We start from the raw sequence: 19,031 nt of genomic DNA, 5'->3' as shown, positions 1-19,031 counted from the left end.
TTTTTTTAATGCACAATAAAAAAAATGTGGAGAATAATACTTGACTATGTGTTTTACTTTAAATCACAGTTTTGGAGTAGGCAGTTACATTTAAAAAAATACAATGTAAAATTAACAAGGGACACCAACATAGTTGTATCTTTGATCTTAAATAATACGGGATAATGGTGTTGTGGTAACTTAAACAAAAAATAAAAATAACAAGCATAATAATATTATTCTATTCTTCCTGCCCATCCTGTTGACAATTGATAGCCGAGCGTGAGCTTCCTAGATTCTCCTAGTTACAGTACATAGCTACATAGTCAGTCTGGTTGAAAAAAAGACACAAGTCCATCTAGTTCAACCAATAAAATAAAAAAAAAATAAAAAAAATCATACAATCCTATATATATGCAATCCTATGCCCACAGTTGATCCAGAGGGAGAAAAAACCCAGCAAAGCATGATCCAATTTGCTCCAGCAGGGAAAAAAATTCCTTTCAGATCCCCCAAGAGGCAATCAAATATTCCCTGGATCAAAATTACCTATAAATGTTAGTATCCACTTATATTATGTACATTTAATCACATGCCATAGAGGCTGCATTATGGAGCAATCTGTCACCAACTGTGCCCCGGTACCATGTGACCACTGTGACCAATTACAGCAGTCACCAGACATTTTTACACAATAAGTGGCTTTCATTCCTAGCCATTCATTATGTACTTTTATGATGATCTCTGTGTTTGGTCACAGTGATCATATGGTACAGACAGGGGCAATCTCAGCTTATCTGTACCATGTGATTAGTTGTGGCCAATCACAGCTAATCACAATAGTGCTCAAAGAATGGCTGTGAATGACTGGATGCTATTCATAAAAATGATTGCTTATAACAGTAATCATCACTGTTATAAGCAATCATAGTGTAAAAAAATAAAATTAAAGTCCTGATTGCCTCCCCAGGGTAGGACAGTGTCACTATGGTAACATTACACTGCTCTGGTCACAGCAAAAAAAAAAAAAAATAGTAAAAAAAGAAAAAAAAGGTTTAATTTTTTTTTTTTTACATACTGTCAACAGTCAGTATCCCTGACCACCGATCCACCAGTCACATGATGAATCGGTGACAGTATGTAAAAAAAAAAAAAAAAAATGTGAAAAAAAAATAAAAAATTATTTAATTTCTAAATTTTCCCCAAAAAATGACAAAAAACGACAACTTTACAAAATTTGCCATGCTTTCACTAAATACCTTGGACTGCCTACTTTGCAAAAAGTGGTCATTTGGGGAATATCTGTACTGTCCTGACATTTTAGAGCCTCAAGAAATGAGATCGGCCATCAGGATCATCAGGATCAGGATAGATCGATTTTTAAATATAGATATATATATATATAATATATATATATATATATATATATATATATATATATATATATATATACACACAGGTACATCTCCTAAAATTCGAATAGCATTAAAAAGTTCATTTATTTCAGTAATTCAATTCAAAAAGTGAAGCTCATATACTATATATATATAGATGTGTTACACACAGAGTGATATATTTCAAGCCTTTCTTTCTTTTAATTTTGATGATTTCGACTTACAGCTAGTAACTAATTCAGTATCTCAGAAAATTTAATTATTACATAAGACCAATTAAAAAAGGATTTTTAATACAGAAATTACTACAGGCTTACTGAAAAGTATGTCCATGTACAGTCTAGTATGCACTCAATACTTGGTCGGGGCTCCTTTTGCATGAATTTCTGCATCAATGCGGCGTGGCATGGAGGCCATCAGCCTGTGGCACTGCTGAGGTGTTATGGAAGCCCATGTTTTTTTGATAGTGGCCTTCAGCTCGTCTGCATTGTTGGGTCTGGTGTCTCTCATCTTCCTCTTGACAATGCACCAGAGATCAGAGGCGCACCTAGAAACTTCAGGGCCCTGGTGCAAGAAACCATGAAGACCACTCCCGACCCCCCCCCCCCCACCTATACAACACTATCCCTAGCATTCCCCTTTATATCGCAGTCTGCAGTATTCCCCTTTACATCAGAGCTCTCCCTTATTTCATGGTCTGTAGCATTCCCCTTTACGTCAGAGTTCCCCTTTATATCACAGTCCACAGAGTTTCTTCTTACATTAGACTCCATAATTCCCCTTTACATCACAATCCACAAAGTTCTCCCTTACATCAGAGTCCACGGGGTTCCCCCTTATAGTACACCCTGATGAAAAGGAGAACTCTGTGGATCCTGATGTAAAGGAGAACTCTAATGTGGAAAGGGAAATGTGGCGGACCATGATATAAAAGGGGAACGCTGAAAGCTCTGATGTAAGGGGGGCTCTGGGGACCTTGGTCCCTCTTACATCATGGTCTGCAGAATTCAGTCCACAGGGTTCCCCCTTACAGTGTAAGGTAGAACGCTGCAGACCCTGATGTAAAGAGGAACTCTGATGCAAAGGGGAATGCTGCGGACCATGATGTAAGGGGGAATGCTGTGGACAATAGTGTAAAGGGAAACTCTGATGTACAGTGACCCTTCCTGTTACATCAGAGTTTACAGTGTTTGCATCATGATCCGCAGCATTGCCTTTTACTTTAGAGTTCCCCTTTACATCAGAGTTCCCCTTTACATCAGGGTTCCCCTTTACATCAAGCTCTGCAGAGTTCTCCTTTGCACTGGGGCGAATCCTCTTCTTTTCTTCTCTTGGCTCTCCCACTCCCCATCTTCACTTCACCTGCCCGTTCAGTGTAGTTTGTCATCTCATTCACAGATAACATTTGTCCCATAGTTGTGGTTTTGGGCGCCATATTGTCGAGACCAACTCCACTCTGTGTATATGGGTAGACTTAAAAAAAATGACGCTGGCAAAGGAGACATTGGCTTGGCAGGGGGCTGGGCGCCTGCTGATGGAGAGCTGAGGGAGATATGTCCCGTCCAGGCCAGCTCTGCAGTCGTTCTGCAGGATTGGATTACCTTTTGTTCCACTTGACCCTCCCTTCTAGATTGTAAGCTCTAATGAGCAGGGCCCTCTGATCCCTCTTTATTGATTTGTATTGTAAGTGTACTGTCTGCCCCTATGTTGTAAAGCACTGCGCAAACTGTTGGCACTATATAAATCCTATATCCCCCTCCCAGAGTGGCAGAAAGTCAAGGTCCAGTCGCGAGTGTGACTGCTGGGGCCCTGGTCGTCCCGCCACTGCCACAGATTCTCTATGGGGTTTAGGTGAGGTGAGTTTGCTGGCCAATCAAGCACAGTGATACCATGATCATTAAACCAGGTATTGGTACTTTGGCAGTGTGCGCAGGTGCCAAGTCCTGCTGGAAAACGAAATCAGCATCTCCATAAAGCTGGTCAGCAGAGGGAAGCATGAAGTGCTCTAGAATCTCCTGGTAGAAGGCTGCGCTGACTTTGGATTTGATAAAACACAGTGGACCAACACCAGCAGATGACATGGTTCCCCAAATCACCAGACCAATCCTAGAGCCTTGGTCTGGTGATTACGTAAAGCCCAGAACACAGCTGACTCATTGGTGAACTGGCTGTTTATTAGACCTGGATCCTGGCAAGGTACCGCCCTGCTACAAAGGTTTATCAATTTATAAAGCAGCATTTGAAATAGAACAGTTGACTCCATCCCTTTAATCAGTCAGATCCAGCCTGGTTTGTAATGCAATTTCATTTAGTTTTAATTTGAGTGGGCCAAGCTGGCCAAAGTGAAATATTTCCATTAAAGAATCATGTGACCGCCGTGTGTGTTAATCAGGGCTGTCTTTAAGATTGATTGGACCCTGGGCAAACATTTATTTTTGGACCCTGGATAAACATTTTTTTTAAATTTTTGCAATTTGCAATTTTTTGGCAATTTTACTCTCCACATGCTCTGAGACATACAATAAATAGCAGCTACCCTGTTTCCCCTAAAATAAGACCTAGCGTGATTGTCGCTGTTGGCTGCAATATAAGCCCTACCACCCAAATAATCCCTACTCTGTTTCCTCAAAAATAAGCCCTACCCTGAAAAGAAGACCTACAAGGACTTTAACTAGGGCTTATTTGGGGGGTAGGGCTTTTATTGCAGCTATCACCGAAAATCACACTAGGTCTTATTTTAGGGGAAACAGGGTAGACTCAAAATCAGTTTTGAGCCTAGCTGCGAAACAAACAAATTGCTGTTGTAGTAGGCCCCACATTCACAGGCCATCCTATAGATAACCCCGTGTGTTTGGCAGTTGGCAAAGTGCTTAGGATCAAACATTTTACCACTGGGAAGTAGGAAAGATTTCTCTCCCCTAATAAGGTAACAATGTGAGCAATGTCCACAAGGGATGGAGCCATATATAGGACAATGTTTTTTTATGGACCTTGCCCTATATTCGCTCTGAACTAATCTGTCTTTAATCGAAGAAGCTCGTCCAATCGAAGAATCGACCAATGTTTTTTAATAATTTTGCTGATTTGTGTGTGTTGATTTGAATAACACATGATGATCCTCATGGGGCCAAAGTTGAGACTCTTTTTTTGGTTTAAATAAGAGATTTTGACGTGACTGGCCACCTGTTTTGTTGTAGGCCTTCCGTAGGCACGAACGACTATATCCCTGTGCGAGTAATCTGTCCTGAAGTTTACCCGCTTTCATTTTTTTTAACTTAAAATAGTAAGTTTGTCATGATATACTACAGGTGCTTGCTGGCTCCCCTCCTCGTCTCCTTTGGGGGGTCCATACAAATGGTCTCTTGTAAGTTCCTTGAGGACGGGGTCCGTGCCGTGGGGGGATGACACACAAATGGTCTCAGGATTGCTGAAACTAGCTTTTAAAGAAAATTCTGGCTATAGGACATGTCTTTCTCTCTTCCATCACCATAATTGGTAAATATACATCGTTATGTGTGGTTAGATACAATGGAAAAATATAAAATGATTATTAAATGAAAAAATATATTTTTTTCTCTGCATAGAATAAAATATCCCCCTTGAAGAAGACCACAATTAGAAGGGTCGAAACGCATATGGGTTTTTATGTGGAAGACCACTTTTGCAGTAAAATACAAATTTTATTAGGATATTCCAACCCTTCACATATTTCCACATAAACTTCCCTCCTGGCATTAAACTTTGCCAGGTATTGTGCTCAGCTTACCACCCCAAACTGATGTTCCTCCCTCAGCTCGCCTCTCTCCCTGCATGTCCTGTGAGCAGAACAGCTGATCTACCCATCAGCTAGACCTAGACCTGATCTACCCGTCAGCTAGCTGTGATTGACAGCTTTGTCTCGGGATTGCTGAAACAAGCTTTTAAAGAAAATTCTGGCTATAGGACATGTCTTTCTCTCTTCCATCACTATGATTGGTAAATATACATCGTTATGTGTGGTTAGATACAATGGAAAAATATAAAATGATTATTAAATGAAAAAATATATTTTTTTCTCTGCATAGAATAAAATATCCCCCTTGAAGAAGACCACAATTAGAAGGGTCGAAACGCATATGGATTTTTATGTGGAAGACCACTTTTGCAGTAAAATACAAATTTTATTAGGATTTCCTACAATATGTAGTTCCAATATGATTGATGGTTTTGCCATTTTCATGTAAATGCCAGAGCTCAGTTTTTTACAACTTTTATGTAATTGTCAAATTGCCTGTTGATACAATAAAGAATTTTTAATTAATGACCTCTGAATTTTTTGGCTGCTAAAAAACCCCACGAGGGAATCTTTCCATTATATAAAGTTTTTTTCTTTATTATTTTTTTTTTCTTTTTTCACTACTCACTGTCCAGTCTTGCCTCCGTCTGTGTCCTCTTCTGCTGGGCATCCAGTTGTTGGATGTGGGGTCATACACACTTTCTATTACATCGAGATTAGTGCTTCGTGCATTGGATGTTAGATTCGACGGGGGGTAAGCACTCCTTTGGAATTCTTTGCGTGGAAGGCTGTAACACAATGTTATTTATTTATATAGATTGTGTAATGATATTGATAATAATTAAAGCGGGAGTCCGCCGGGACTCCGCGTTTTTTTTTTTTTTTAAAGCCAGCAGCTACAAATACTGCAGCTGCTGACTTTTAAAATAGTGACACTTACCTGTCCAGCGCGCCCGCGATGTCGGCACCCGAAGCCGATCTGTAGATCGTTTCTCGGGTGCTGCCGCCGCCATCTTGGGTATGGGAATCAGGAAATGGAGCCTTTCGGCTTCATTTCCCGGTTCCCTACTGCGCATGCGCGAGTTGCGCTGCGCAATAAGGACGGTCTCCGCTGCCTCTGGGATCCATGTGTTTCCCAGCAGGCAGAGGGGCACTTGCAGAAAGGGGCGTAATCTACACCCCTTTCCGCAGAGAGCTATCCCGGAAGTGGGTGCAGATACCTGTACTGTACAGGTATCTGCACCCCCCTCCCCCCTGAAAGGTGCCAATTGTGGCGCCGGAGGGGGGAGGGTTCCGATGAGTGGAAGGTCCACTTTAGGGTGGACCTCCGCTTTAATATGTAAATGGTTATTGTTACTAATTCATCTTTCCTTGATGTCACTTATCACCAGCTTGTATATCCCCTGAGGAAGCTATTGCGAAACATGTCGGGATAATTGATTACAAGCACCCCAATCTTCTTGCCTCCAGGACCTTCTATTAAATGTAATTTGTATATGTAGATGTTTATTCAATACACCAGTGTGTGTTATTTTAAACACATTGTAATAAATCAATTGTTATTATAAAAAAATGTTTGTATTTTTTATTCCTCCATTTGCATCAAGTTGTTTACACGCACTTCAAAAATCCCTCCCCTGGTTCCTTTATTTACTAATTATTACTATTATAGGATTACAATACAAGACTGGCAGATATACCTATAACATACAAAATACTACCTACTTGTTAGAAAATAAGCTTAAAAGTTACTTAACTCAGGTTACAGTGGGTTCATGATCTCCACAGGCAACGATACGACCTATAAACTGTTATGGGTGGTCGAGCAAAAGCTTCTTAGGTGAAGTCCCCTCTCCTGTCCGAGACAGTCGCGGCTCGTGTTTTTTTTAGGGGTGCCAATCAACCAACCCAGCCACTAGCGGACTTATCTAATGCCCCCCCCCCCCGTCAGCAGCACAGGCGCACACAGCCACCCTCACCCTTTCAGCAGAGCGGACTTATCCTGGAGGACTCAAACCCGCTGTATGCCTGGCACTTACCCCATCTTAGTGGCAGTTCAGGCAGCGGGTCAATGGCAGCAAGATGTGTCCCAGGAGCGGCTCTGTTTCCTTTCATAAAGACGCTGTGCGTGTCTTCCCTCCTCCTTGCAAGGCGTCCAATAGAATAGTCTGTACTGTCAGCCAGTCAGGAGACAGGTACCAGACCCACTACCCAATTGGCCATGAGGAGGATAAGTGTTGCAACAGCAAATATTCATTCGCTGTTGGAACACATCTGGGTAGGCCCTGGATACATCTTCAGCGTGCCGAGCCCACCCAATTTTGAAGCCTATTCGAGCCTATGGCTCCAATCAGGTGTTTAACCACTAGAGATCTGCCTATAGCCGAATGACGGCTACAGCGCGGACCTGCTTTGCCGGGACTACGTCTATTGACGTCGTCCCGTGCACGAGCGGCCTGCGTGCCCCCTGAGGGGCGCGCGCGGCGCGCTCTGTGATCGGCGAGTCTATGAGACTCGCCTGATCACGGATCCGAGCAAGGGGTCGATCCCGACCCCTTATCACGTGATCAGCTGTCAGCCAATGACAGCTGATCATGTGACAAAACACAGCCGGTAATCAGCTATTTTAACTCCTCGCACCGACAGCGCGAGGAGAGAAAAAAAAAGCCGATCACCGGCGGCCATGATCGGGACATCAGTCCCGATCACGGCCAACTTATCAGTGCCCACCTGCCCCATGCCAGTACCAGCCAGTTATTAATAAAAGTTTCCAACCAGCAGTGCCACCCATCAGTTCCCATAGTGCCATACATCAGTGCCCACAGTGCCATACATCAGTGCCCACAGTGCCATACATCAGTACCCACAGTGCCACCTATCAGTGCCCACAGTGCTACCTATCAGTGCCCACAATCTGCCTAAACAACAGTGCTGCACCTCAGTGCCACATATCCGTGCCCATCAGTGTCATCTACCAGTGCCCATCAGTGCCGCCCATCAGTGCCCAGTAGTGCCACCTATCAGAGCCACCTATCAGTGCCACCTATCAATGCCCATTAATCCCATCTATCAGTGGTACCTATCAGCCCCTTAGTGCCACCCATCCGTGCCACCCATCCGTGCCACCCATCAGTGCCATCTTATCTGTGCCATCTTATCTGTGCCCATCTTTGCCCATCAGTGCCGCCTTATCTGTGCCCATCAGTACTGCCTTATCTGTGCCTATCGGTGCCACCTTATCTGTGCCTATTAGTGTCGCCTTAACTGTGCCTACCAGTGCCCACCAGTGCAGCCTATGAGTGCCCACCAGTGCCGCCTATCAGTGCCCACCAGTGCCGCCTCATCAGCGCATTTCAATGAAGGAGAAAAAATGACCTGTTTACAAAATTTTATAACAAACTATTAAACATGATTTTTTATTTTGCATTTTTTTTGTTTGTTTAGCAAAAAAAATAAAACTCCCAGCTGTAATTAAATACCACCAAAAGAAAGCTCTATTTGTGGGAAAAAAATGATAAAAATTTCATTTGGGTACACGAATTTATTCACTGCATATAAGAGTGGAGATATAAGAGGAGAAAGGGGGTGGCACCCAGGTGCCACTAATGGATGGGCCACCACTGAACAGAGATCTTCCTTGGTATTAAGTCATTATGGAGACCCTCAGTTGTCAGCTTATGTCTGAAAACCTTTTATTAGGAAAATTGACCATCCCCACATGGGTGTGGCCTCTTTCCCAATACTTGTTTCAATTAGTGAAAGCTTCTCCAATTCTACCAAATGATGGCACTATGGTATCATACATACCATAGCTTATATATGTCATACACAAGCCAAGCTAATGTTTTCCCAAATTACAAACTTGTTTACCATAGTTACAAAACAATAGACTGATCCAGCAAAGAACTGAGACGAAGTGATCAAAATTTTAAAGGTACCACATCCCAATATTATATAAAACACAAGAAAGAGGGAAGGGGGGAGGAGAGAGGGCTGGAGGGTAACCAACCCCGGGGACTTTAAACGGTACCAAAAGGAGTGGATGAAAGAATACCCATATAAAAAATAAATTAATTTTTATTCAAAAAAAGTATAAAAAAAACACAGAATAGACATCAATAAAGATATTAGTACATTATAGTTCATACAGGATTGGCACCAGTCATAGGTACATGAAGTGTTACCAGTCCTACAGATATGATAATGCTGCTATTTTCTCTACATGTTTCGCTCCATCGAGCTTCCTCAGGAAATGCAGCTTACATTAAAAACTAAAAAGGCTACAAAACAAAGAAATTTGTTTATATACTAAATATGGATACATACATATGAGTATTCTACATACAGAAGAGTTGAATTACAAGGACATTAAAAAATATGTAAAAGCAGGATGCAGAGACTAAACAGGCAAATAATATCTCACCAAGTACATACGAGCTCCAAAAGCTTTGTTATTGGAATCAAAAAATCTGGGGATCAAACCAGTAGAAGCTTGAATAAAAATAAGAGAGGTCAAATAACGTGGAATGATGGTGGCCGCTATAAAGCACATATCCCAGAGAACCTGTAGAGAGGGACAGTATGTGATTGTAAAAACATCAGGAAAATAAAAGAAAAAATATTAACTAGAGAAATAGTGAGTAGTAAATAGGTAGTATTTATTGCCCTGCAAGCAAAAAAAAAAAAGGGAAGAAAGAGAAAACCCAGCAGGGATTACCTGAGTAATGATTAAATAGAACGAATAGAATCAATCCAAAATGGCCAAGGGCTTCACAGCATGTAATAATATAATATTGTCAGTCAATCTAGCCAAATGTCCCTCAGGTCCAACCACCTGTTAATGGGTAACCCATAGAGACAGTGTAAGAACAATAAGAACTAAGAACTAAGAATTAAGAACATTAAGTGAATAAAGAAAGCGCTGTTGGCTGCATTTCAAAAAATAAAAAAATAAAAACAGCATGGATAGCTACCTGTGTCAAACAAAGTAAAGAGATTGCCTCTAATGAAAGAGATGTCATGCAGGGATGGAGCTTCCACTGAACATTAAACGTCTACCAGCCTGATAGGGGTGGAGAGGGAAACCTCTCTAATCAATTGCCAAACTGACACTGAAGCAGGCTGGAGATTTTAAAGCCCTCTCCAGCTCGGCGGCGTCTGACGTCGCCACCAAGCTGCGAGCGCATAAGGAGAGGCTCCACTCCAGTACGGGACTCAAACCGTCGCACTGTGCATGCGCGAGTGACGCCAATTGCGTCATCATCGTGTTGCGGCCATCTTGGAAAATCCTCATGCCCATGAATACCTACAGGAAAGGGCATGGACCAAACATAAGGGAAAAGCAGGAAACTAAATCGAGTACCACTTAGCCTTTGTAGAATGGAGGTCTGATTTCTATGGCTGCCCCTAAAAATCAGATCACCAATGGATGTAGAGCATATCTTGTACACGACATAGCCAACAAAGTGGGGATTTGACCCTTCAGGGAATTATAAGCTAACACTTAGAGACCACTCTGCAGAAACTCCAAAATGTTAGACACTGAAGGAAATCCGAGGTCCCAACCCCTTTCTGTAGTATTCCAGATCTGGTGATAGGTTACATTCGTGGACCTCTTACGAGCCTGTAATAATGACTCCACTACACTGCCCGAGAGACCCAAGCCAGTAAAAACCTCCCTCTCACTTCCAAGTTATTAACTTCATCCTCCTGCAGTTTGGGTGTCAGGCCTCACTCCACAGAAGGAGATTTTGACAAGGAGGCAGTGGGATTGGTAAGCCCAACTTTATCCTTCAAGCCAGAGGAAACCACGGCTCCCTGAGCCAGTAAGGTAAGACTACTGTGATCCTTCTCGCTGAATCTTCAGTAGGATTTTGAGTGCCAATGGAAGCAGCAGGAACACATAAACCAAGGGGAAGTTCCAAGACCTGGACAGAGCACCCTGACCCAACGCCTGTGGATGCCAGGTCTGGGAGAAGAAGCAATACAGTTGACAATTCTCCTCCAATGTCATAAGATCTATCGATTCAGGCCCCAAACATCTGTAGGCAGCCCAGTTTCTACGAACAAGGTGTGAGGGGGCCTTGTTATGAACTCGAGATAACGTGATCAAATGATGGCTACAATCCAGGCATCCTGTAATTTGTCTGCCCAAACCCCCCCCCCCCCCCCCCCAAATTAGGCTAGTCTTACTCCTACTTGAGAGGGTTAAGTGGAGACACCTTCAGAAGGACTTATTTGAAGCCTTAGAAGCTTTGTCGGCCCTGGGCTTGGAAGGTTGAACCGGCTCCCTTCCATGAAAAACTGTCTGTAAGTACTGGCCTCGCTGAATCCTTCTTTGGATCTCTTGTTAAACTGAAAGGGCTGCTGTTGTCTTTTTCTCTTCTGCAGGATTAGGCTAGATCTGCCGCCAGAAACCCACTGAATTTCTGATTCTGTCTTCCCGAAGAGTAGCTTCCCGTTGAATGGAATCGAACATAGACTGTGCTTAGAGGCCGACCAATGCTTCAACCACAAGGCTCTGTGGGCTGTGATGGAATGAGCCATTATCTTTGCTGTCATCTTTTGAACCGGCTCCCTGACCTGGTCAACAGCCACTTCAGCCACAAACTCTACAGCAGTCCTGAAAACTGCAAAAGAGAAGAACTGCCACTTTCCAGACTTTCATCTGAACATCCATCCACCAGCTACGTTACCCACATCCTAAGGCTGGAATCAGACCCATGCACTTCCAGCGCTCCCTGCATTCCGCAGATCCGCACCACAGAACACGTTCCATAGGAGACCATGGCAAATGAATGGTAGCACAAAACTGCAAAAAGCACCAAAAAATGCACAGGTCCGAATCCAACTCAAGTGCTGCTGCTGCAGAAGTGAGCACTACCGCTGGCCTGCAGGCTGCTCCGGCCAAACTATATAACCTATTTAGGTCTGCATTTATTCTGCGATCCATAGGATCCAAAAAATGAGACCGAATCCTCCAGAGGAAGTGGAATGTGGCGGGCGAATCTACGCAATGAAGCATCCATCTTAGGCGTAGTGTCCCAAGGGTTACAGCTTCCATACTCTATTATGCACATTAAGCTTCTTCTCAGGCCCTGCCCACTCATCGTCAAATACTTCTTTAATTTCAGAAATGAATGGGAAGAAAGGTAAAGATTTTTTTAAATACGGGTAGTATCTCTGCTGTTTCTTTGGAGGCGACAATTCTTCCTGCCACTTCATCGCAACCTTAACAGCCTCCACCAAGGGGGGAACCAGTGCAAAAATCAAACGTATGCGATTCCGAGATCATCTCAGCCTCAGATGGATCTGAATCGCTATTGACGTCAGAGGTAAAACACACTGAAAGCACATGATCTGAATCTGCAGATGCCGAAGATACAGCAGAATGAACAGGATTCCTCGAAACACTGTTTAACCCTTCCTTGACTGCGTGCTTAATGTAGGATTTAACCTGGCGTGCATTCGCAGCATTGTCCTGAGCCGCCTCCTTGAAGCAAGATGCACACCCGCTTTCCTCTGATGACCTCAACTGAGCAAGCCCAACGGGATCCTTCTTCTGCCTGGGCTGGCGATGAAGATCTATCCGAAGAAGAGCATCTTCTCTGTCTGCGCCTGGATTTGCTCTTTCTAGAGGCTTTCTGATGTCTTGACCTCTCTTGGCTCAGGTCCGAGCGACTAAAGTGAGGTAAGGGCGAGGGAGATCTGAAATGCTGTGACAACAGGCGTCTATCCAGCTGCATGCGACTCTGCGACTTGTCATGTCTAGTCCCCTTTTTACTCCTTTGAGGCTGGACTGCTGATTAGGAACCTCTTTGCAGGCGTTTAGCTCACACTAGGGCCTTCTCTCTGTAAAACAGAGGATGTGCTCTCTTTTAAAAAAATAAAAATAAATACATAAATAAATAAAATAAACTTCTCCATCTGAATCTTCAGTGCTAAGGCAGCTAGGCAGCCAAGCAAAACTCCCCATATCTATAAAGGCACAGGATATTAAAAACACTCTGACAGACAAGTAACACATCAGTAAGGAATGAGAGTCCTGGAAACCAGGTTTACCAGAGCTAATTGATCAGCTGGAGACTGAGATTAGCCCTAGAGGACAGAGCAGAGAGCATTCTGGTGTTTGCTAGGCAATCAAAGAGGAAGCTACCTCTGACTTCACCTACTCTGAGCTTCCTGAAAGGAATACAAGTGGAGGTGGTGAACTACAAGTCCCAGCAAGCCAAACCACTGCCTGAACACACAAAAACATGGAAGGAGAGAGTGCCAGCACCTACTTGACGAAGGTATATACAGTCATTTATACTGCCAGTGACCTTTACCAGTAATACACAGTCATTTATACTGCACCTTATTATCCCAGCACCACGGGAACCCACACTCCTCAGGAGATTTACAGCCTCTATGGGGGGGTCTTCTGATCCGGGAGAGGCTGAACCCAAACAGGATGGATGGTGGATGGAGAAAAATAAATAAATAAATAAATAAAAATAAACTTTAAAAGGCGTTCGGAGCGAGGACGAAAAAAGAACACTGGTGTGGGCAGACAGCCGCCCTTTATGGGCTAGGAAAGATATATATATATATATATATATATATGTATATATATATAGATATATATAATATATATAGTGCCTTGCGAAAGTATTCGGCCCCCTTGAACTTTTCAACCTTTTGCCACATTTCAGGCTTCAAACATAAAGATATAAAATTTTTATTTTTTGTGAAGAATCACCAACAAGTGGGACACAATTGTGAAGTGGAACGAAATCTATTGGATTTTTGAAACTTTTTTAACTAATAAAAAAATGAAAAGTGAGGCGTGCAAAATTATTCGGCCCCCTTGCGTTAATACTTTGTAGAGCCACCTTTTGCTGCGATTACAGCTGCAAGTCGCTTGGGGTGTCTCTATCAGTTTTGCACATCAAGAGACTGAAATTCTTGCCCATTCTTCCTTGCAAAACAGCTCGAACTCAGTGAGGTTGGATGGAGAGCGTTTGTGAACAGCAGTTTTCAGCTCTTTCCACAGATTCTCGATTGGATTCAGGTCTGGACTTTGACTTGGCCATTCTAACACCTGGATACATTTATTTGTAAACCATTACTTTGTAAATTTTGCTGTATGTTTGGGATCATTGTCTTGTTGGAAGATAAATCTCCGTCCCAGTTTCAGGTCTTTTGCAGACTCCAACAGGTTTTCATCCAGAATGGTCCTGTATTTGGCTGCATCCATCTTCCCCTCAAGTTTAACCATCTTCCCTGTCCCTGCTGAAGAAAAGCAGGCCCAAACCATGATGCTGCCACCACCATGTGTGACAGTGGGGATGGTGTGTTGAGGGTGATGAGCTGTGTTGCTTTTACGCCAAACATATCGTTTTGCATTGTGGGCAAAAAGTTGGATTTTGGTTTCATCTGACCAGAGCACCTTCTTCCACATGTTTGGTGTGTCTCCCAGGTGGCTTGTTGCAAACTTTAGACGAGACTTTTTATGGATATCTTTGAGAAATGGCTTCTTGCCACTCTTCCATAAAGGCCAGATTTGTGCAGTGTACGACTGATTGTTGTCCTATGGACAGACTCTCCCACCTCAGCTGTAGTTCTCTGCAGTTCATCCAGAGTGATCATGGGCTTCTTGGCTGCATCTCTGATCAGTCTTCTCCTTGTCTGAGCTGAAAGTTTAGAGGGACGGCCAGGTCTTGGTAGATTTGCAGTGGTCTGATGCTCCTTCCATTTCAAAATGATCGCTTGCACAGTGCTCCTTGGGATGTTTAAAGCTTGGGAAATATTTTTGTATCCAAATCCAGCTTTAAACTTCTCCACAACAGTATTACGGACCTGCCTGGTGTGTTCCTTGGTCTTCATGATGCTCTCTGCGCTTTCAACAGAACCCTGAGACTATCACAGAGCAGGTGCATTTATACAGAGACTTGATTACACACAGGTGGATTCTATTTATCACCATCAGTCATTTAGGACAACATTGGATCATTCAGAGATCCTCGCTGAACTTCTGGAGTGAGTTTGCTGCACTGAAAGTAAAGGGGCCGAATAATTTTGCACGCCCCACTTTTCAGTTTTTTATTTGCTAAAAAAGTTTAAAATATCCAATAGATTTCGTTCCACTTCACAATTGTGTCCCACTTGTTGGTGATTCTTCACAAAAAATTTAAATTTTATATCTTTATGTTTGAAGCCTGAAATGTGGCAAAAGTTTGAAAAGTTCAAGGGGGCCGAATACTTTCGCAAGGCACTGTATATATATATATATATATATATATATATATATACCTCCCAACTTTTAAACTTGAGGAAGGAAGTAACCTTGCATAGCACTCTGCGGCAAATGTTGGAATGGTCAAACTTCTTACAGTGATATTTTCTTAGGAGGGAACTAAAGTGGGACTTTGAATGAAGCATAGCTGCAAAATAAGTATGCAAGGACATGTTTGACAATTCCTTATCGATGTACTAAAGGAAAAAATAAAAAAATATATAACAATAGTGTACCTTATTACCATTTATATCATGTTGGAATATGTGTTTATGTGTATACATATATGAAATACAAGACAACTAATTGACATTGTTGTTACTATTGTTATATATATATATTATTTTTCTTTAGTACATTGATAAGGAATTGTCAAACATGTCCTTGCATACTTATTTTGCAGCTATGCTTCATTCAAATTCCCACTTTAGTTCCCTCCTAAGACATGACTAGGGATGGAGGTAGAAGAATTTACTCATTCATTACCTCATTTAAAGTCCCATTTTTTCCCCTTCCCCCTTTTTTGTGTACATTCTTACAGTGGGAGGAGCTTAAGAAGCATCAATAAACAAAACTCAGGCTTCCTTGTACCTATAAAATATGCTTTTATTATTGTTCCACAAGCAAGAGTCTCATGGATACATACAAACCCCAGCACATTCATTTAAAAAAAAGGATAAAAGAATGCACGGTTTTAGACTGCATTAGGTACAGAGTGCAGGGTTCTGGGATGAGCTGTGTAAAGAGTGCAGGGTTCTGGGACGAGCTATGAAAAAGGGATGCAGTGTTTAAGGATGAGCTATGTACAGAGTGAAGGGTTTTAGCAAGAGCTATGTACAGAGTGCAGGGTTTTAGGATGAGCTATGTACAGAGTGCAGGGTTCTGGGATGAGCTATATACAGAGTGCAGTGTTCTGGGATGAGATATGTACAGAGTGCAGAGTTTTGGGATGAGCTATGTACAGAGTGCAGGGTTCTGGGATGAGCTGCGTACAGAGTGCAGGGTTCTGGGAAGAGCTGTATACAGAGTGCAGGGTTCTGGGGCGAGCTATGTACAGAGTGCAGGGTTCTGGGGCGAGCTATGTACAGAGTGCAGGGTTCTGGGGCGAGCTATGTACAGAGTGCAGGGTTCTGGGATGAGCTGTGTACAGAATGCCGGGTTCTGAGATGATCTGCGAACAGAGTGCAGGGTTCTGGGATGAGCTATGTACAGAGTGCTGGGTTCTGGGATGAGCTATATACAGGGTGCAGAGTTCTGGCATAAGCTATGTACAGAGTGCGGGGTGCTGGGATGAGCTATGTACATCGTGCAGGGTTCTGGGATGAGCTATGTACAGGGTGCAGGATTCTGGGATGAGCTATGTACAGCATGTAGGGTTCTGAGATGAGCTGTACAGAGTGTAGGGTTCTGGGATGAGCTATGTACAGAGTGAAGGGTTCTGGGATCGGCTATGTAAAGAGGGCAGGGTTCAGGTATAAGCTATGTACAGAGTGCAGGGTTCTGGGATGAGCTATGTACAGAGTGCAGGGTTCTGGGATGATCTGCGTATAGAGTGCAGGGTTCTGGGATGAGCTGCGCACAGGGTGCAGGGTTTTGGGATTAGCTATATACAGAGTGTACTTTTCTGGGGCGAGCTATGAGCTATGTACAGAGTGCAGGGTTCTAGGATGAGCTGCGTATAGAGTGCAGGGTTCTGGGATGAGCTGCGTACAGAGTGCAGGGTTCTGGGATGATCTGCGTATAGAGTGCAGGGTTCTGGGATGAGCTGCGCACAGGGTGCAGGGTTTTGGGATGAGCTATATACAGAGTGCACTTTTCTGGGGCAAGCTATGAGCTATGTACAGGGTGCAGGGTTCTGGGATGAGCTATGTACAGAGTGCAGGGTTCTGAGATGAGCTGCGTACAGAGTGCAGGGTTCTGGGATGAGCTGCGTACAGAGTGCAGGGTTTTGGGATGAGCTATGTACAGAGCACAGGGTTCTGGGATGAGCTATGTACAGAGCGCAGGGTTCTGGGATGAGCTATGTACAGAGTGCAGGGTTCTGGGATGAGCTATGTACAGAGTGCAGGGTTCTGAGATGAGCTGCATACAGAGTGCAGGGTTCTGGGATGAGCTACGTATAGAGTGCAGGGTTCTGGGACAAGCTATGTACATAGTGCAAGGTTCTGGGACAAGCTATGTACATAGTGCAGGGTTCTGGGATGAGCTATGTACAGAGTGTAGGATTCTGGGATGAGCTATGTACATCGTGCAGGGTTCTGAGATGAGTTGCGTACAGGGTGCAGGGTTCTGGAATGAGCTATGTACAGAGTGCAGGGTTCTGGGAGTATGATGGGAGGGGGTAGTGGAGTGAAGTATGATAGGAGGGGGGTAGTGGAGGGCAGTATGATGGGAGGAGGTAGTGGAGGGCAGTATGAAGTGCTGGGTTCTGGGATGAGCTATATACAGGGTGCAGAGTTCTGGCATAAGCTATGTACAGAGTGCGGGGTGCTGGGATGAGCTATGTACATCGTGCAGGGTTCTGGGATGAGCTATGTACAGGGTGCAGGATTCTGGGATGAGCTATGTACAGCATGTAGGGTTCTGAGATGAGCTGTACAGAGTGTAGGGTTCTGGGATGAGCTATGTACAGAGTGAAGGGTTCTGGGATCGGCTATGTACAGAGGGCAGGGTTCAGGTATAAGCTATGTACAGAGTGCAGGGTTCTGGGATGAGCTATGTACAGAGTGCAGTGTCCTGGGATGAGCTATGTACAGAGTGCAGGGTTCTGAGATGAGCTGTGTACAGAGTGCAGGGTTCTGGGATGATCTGCGTATAGAGTGCAGGGTTCTGGGATGAGCTGCACACAGGGTGCAGGGTTTTGGGATGAGCTATATACAGAGTGCACTTTTCTGGGGCGAGCTATGAGCTATGTACAGAGTGCAGGGTTCTGAGATGAGCTGCGTACAGAGTGCAGGGTTCTAGGATGAGCTGCGTATAGAGTGCATGGTTCTGGGATGAGCTGCGTACAGAGTGCAGGGTTCTGGGATGATCTGCGTATAGAGTGCAGGGTTCTGGGATGAGCTGCGCACAGGGTGCAGGGTTTTGGGATGAGCTATATACAGAGTGCACTTTTCTGGGGCAAGCTATGAGCTATGTACAGGGTGCAGGGTTCTGGGATGAGCTATGTACAGAGTGCAGGGTTCTGAGATGAGCTGCGTACAGAGTGCAGGGTTCTAGGATGAGCTGCGTATAGAGTGCAGAGTTCTGGGATGAGCTGCGTACAGAGTGCAGGGTTTTGGGATGAGCTATGTACAGAGCACAGGGTTCTGGGATGAGCTATGTACAGAGCACAGGGTTCTGGGATGAGCTATGTACAGAGTGCAGGGTTCTGGGATGAGCTATGTACAGAGTGCAGGGTTCTGAGATGAGCTGCATACAGAGTGCAGGGTTCTGGGATGAGCTACGTATAGAGTGCAGGGTTCTGGGACAAGCTATGTACATAGTGCAAGGTTCTGGGACAAGCTATGTACATAGTGCAGGGTTCTGGGATGAGCTATGTACAGAGTGTAGGATTCTGGGATGAGCTATGTACATCGTGCAGGGTTCTGAGATGAGTTGCGTACAG

This window comes from Lithobates pipiens, unplaced genomic scaffold, assembly GCF_037356315.1.
Source record: "Lithobates pipiens isolate NorthernLeopardFrog02 unplaced genomic scaffold, aLitPip1_a1.2 Scaffold_13, whole genome shotgun sequence".
NCBI lineage: Eukaryota > Metazoa > Chordata > Amphibia > Anura > Ranidae > Lithobates > Lithobates pipiens.
This window is presented reverse-complemented; position numbering follows the sequence as displayed.